Source organism: Hypomesus nipponensis, chromosome 12 (assembly GCF_054491055.1).
Source record: "Hypomesus nipponensis isolate SF chromosome 12, ASM5449105v1, whole genome shotgun sequence".
NCBI lineage: Eukaryota > Metazoa > Chordata > Actinopteri > Osmeriformes > Osmeridae > Hypomesus > Hypomesus nipponensis.
This window is the reverse complement of record NC_140372.1, coordinates 17045001-17047500: the sequence shown is the minus strand read 5'-3', so window position 1 is coordinate 17047500 and position 2500 is coordinate 17045001. Positions and strand designations below refer to the sequence as shown.

The following is a 2500-nucleotide window of genomic DNA, read 5'->3' as shown; positions in this document are numbered from 1 at the left end:
ATGAGCAAAAGAGCAGACAGCACCTGGTATTCCCAGGCGGTCTCCCATCCAAGTACTAACCAGGCCCGACCCTGCTTAGCTTCCAAGATCAGACGAGATCGGGCGTTGCCAGGCTGGTATGGCCGTACCAAATAAGTTGACAACCAAAGGCTACTTATCCATATACAGATTTAGCAATTGACAATGCAAGGTAGTCTCTCTCTCTCTCTCTCTCGTGTCAAAATGAAAACAGCTTCCAGCCCCTTTCATGAAGGACTACTTGTGCATATTGCAAGATGTCAGTTTCTAAGTGAATGAGCAAAAGAGCATACAGCACCTGGTATTCCCAGGCGGTCTCCCATCCAAGTACTAACCAGGCCCGACCCTGCTTAGCTTCCGAGATCAGACGAGATCGGGCGTTGCCAGGCTGGTATGGCCGTACGAAATAAGTTGACAACCATAGGCTACTTATCCATATACAGATTTAGCAATTGACAATGCAAGGTGGTCTCTCTCTCTCTCTCTCGTGTCAAAATGAAAACAGCTTCCAGCCCCTTTCATGAAGGACTACTTGTGCATATTGCAAGATTTCAGTTTCTAAGTGAATGAGCAAAAGAGCATACAGCACCTGGTATTCCCAGGCGGTCTCCCATCCAAGTACTAACCAGGCCCTAGCCTGCTTAGCTTCCGAGATCAGACGAGATCGGGCGTTGCCAGGCTGGTATGGCCGTACGAAATAAGTTGACAACCATAGGCTACTTATCCATATACAGATTTAGCAATTGACAATGCAAGGTAGTCTCTCTCTCTCTCTCTCTCTCTCTCTCTCTCTCTCTCTCGTGTCAAAATGAAAACAGCTTCCAGCCCCTTTCATGAAGGACTACTTGTGCATATTGCAAGATGTCAGTTTCTAAGTGAATGAGCAAAAGAGCATACAGCACCTGGTATTCCCAGGCGGTCTCCCATCCAAGTACTAACCAGGCCCGACCCTGCTTAGCTTCCGAGATCAGACGAGATCGGGCGTTGACAGGCTGGTATGGCCGTACGAAATAAGTTGACAACCATAGGCTACTTATCCATATACAGATTTAGCAATTGACAATGCAAGGTGGTCTCTCTCTCTCTCTCTCGTGTCAAAATGAAAACAGCTTCCAGCCCCTTTCATGAAGGACTACTTGTGCATATTGCAAGATTTCAGTTTCTAAGTGAATGAGCAAAAGAGCATACAGCACCTGGTATTCCCAGGCGGTCTCCCATCCAAGTACTAACCAGGCCCGACCCTGCTTAGCTTCCGAGATCAGACGAGATCGGGCGTTGCCAGGCTGGTATGGCCGTACGAAATAAGTTGACAACCATAGGCTACTTATCCATATACAGATTTAGCAATTGACAATGCAAGGTAGTCTCTCTCTCTCTCTCTCTCTCTCTCTCGTGTCAAAATGAAAACAGCTTCCAGCCCCTTTCATGAAGGACTACTTGTGCATATTGCAAGATGTCAGTTTCTAAGTGAATGAGCAAAAGAGCATACAGCACCTGGTATTCCCAGGCGGTCTCCCATCCAAGTACTAACCAGGCCCGACCCTGCTTAGCTTCCGAGATCAGACGAGATCGGGCGTTGCCAGGCTGGTATGGCCGTACGAAATAAGTTGACAACCATAGGCTACTTATCCATATACAGATTTAGCAATTGACAATGCAAGGTGGTCTCTCTCTCTCTCTCTCGTGTCAAAATGAAAACAGCTTCCAGCCCCTTTCATGAAGGACTACTTGTGCATATTGCAAGATTTCAGTTTCTAAGTGAATGAGCAAAAGAGCATACAGCACCTGGTATTCCCAGGCGGTCTCCCATCCAAGTACTAACCAGGCCCTAGCCTGCTTAGCTTCCGAGATCAGACGAGATCGGGCGTTGCCAGGCTGGTATGGCCGTACGAAATAAGTTGACAACCATAGGCTACTTATCCATATACAGATTTAGCAATTGACAATGCAAGGTAGTCTCTCTCTCTCTCTCTCTCTCTCTCTCTCTCTCTCTCTCGTGTCAAAATGAAAACAGCTTCCAGCCCCTTTCATGAAGGACTACTTGTGCATATTGCAAGATGTCAGTTTCTAAGTGAATGAGCAAAAGAGCATACAGCACCTGGTATTCCCAGGCGGTCTCCCATCCAAGTACTAACCAGGCCCGACCCTGCTTAGCTTCCGAGATCAGACGAGATCGGGCGTTGACAGGCTGGTATGGCCGTACGAAATAAGTTGACAACCATAGGCTACTTATCCATATACAGATTTAGCAATTGACAATGCAAGGTGGTCTCTCTCTCTCTCTCTCGTGTCAAAATGAAAACAGCTTCCAGCCCCTTTCATGAAGGACTACTTGTGCATATTGCAAGATTTCAGTTTCTAAGTGAATGAGCAAAAGAGCATACAGCACCTGGTATTCCCAGGCGGTCTCCCATCCAAGTACTAACCAGGCCCGACCCTGCTTAGCTTCCGAGATCAGACGAGATCGGGCGTTGCCAGGCTG

General features: G+C 47.4%; 8 non-coding genes and 1 pseudogene across 8 annotated transcripts in view; all 9 read right to left on the bottom strand.

The window, feature by feature from the left end:
* Nucleotides 1–11: 11 nt before the first annotated feature.
* On the bottom strand, nucleotides 12–130 carry LOC146265287 (5S ribosomal RNA; annotated as a pseudogene).
* Nucleotides 131–304: 174 nt separating this feature from the next.
* LOC146265286 (5S ribosomal RNA) lies at nucleotides 305–423 on the bottom strand. Its single transcript, XR_014726368.1, has one exon. It is a non-coding gene; the product is annotated as a 5S ribosomal RNA (ribosomal RNA).
* Nucleotides 424–595: 172 nt separating this feature from the next.
* On the bottom strand, nucleotides 596–714 carry LOC146265285 (5S ribosomal RNA). Its single transcript, XR_014729407.1, has one exon. It is a non-coding gene; the product is annotated as a 5S ribosomal RNA (ribosomal RNA).
* A 194-nt stretch (nucleotides 715–908) lies between these two features.
* LOC146265284 (5S ribosomal RNA) lies at nucleotides 909–1027 on the bottom strand. Its single transcript, XR_014728094.1, has one exon. It is a non-coding gene; the product is annotated as a 5S ribosomal RNA (ribosomal RNA).
* A 172-nt stretch (nucleotides 1028–1199) lies between these two features.
* On the bottom strand, nucleotides 1200–1318 carry LOC146265283 (5S ribosomal RNA). Its single transcript, XR_014726367.1, has one exon. It is a non-coding gene; the product is annotated as a 5S ribosomal RNA (ribosomal RNA).
* Nucleotides 1319–1500: 182 nt separating this feature from the next.
* Nucleotides 1501–1619, bottom strand: LOC146265282 (5S ribosomal RNA). Its single transcript, XR_014726366.1, has one exon. It is a non-coding gene; the product is annotated as a 5S ribosomal RNA (ribosomal RNA).
* Nucleotides 1620–1791: 172 nt separating this feature from the next.
* Nucleotides 1792–1910, bottom strand: LOC146265281 (5S ribosomal RNA). Its single transcript, XR_014729395.1, has one exon. It is a non-coding gene; the product is annotated as a 5S ribosomal RNA (ribosomal RNA).
* Nucleotides 1911–2104: 194 nt separating this feature from the next.
* LOC146265280 (5S ribosomal RNA) lies at nucleotides 2105–2223 on the bottom strand. The gene has a single exon (XR_014728093.1). It is a non-coding gene; the product is annotated as a 5S ribosomal RNA (ribosomal RNA).
* Nucleotides 2224–2395: 172 nt separating this feature from the next.
* Nucleotides 2396–2500, bottom strand: part of LOC146265279 (5S ribosomal RNA) — a 119-nt gene continuing 14 nt past the window's right edge. The window contains exon 1 of the ribosomal RNA XR_014726364.1: nucleotides 2396–2500. This exon is cut by the window's right edge and continues 14 nt beyond it. This is a non-coding gene — a ribosomal RNA (5S ribosomal RNA).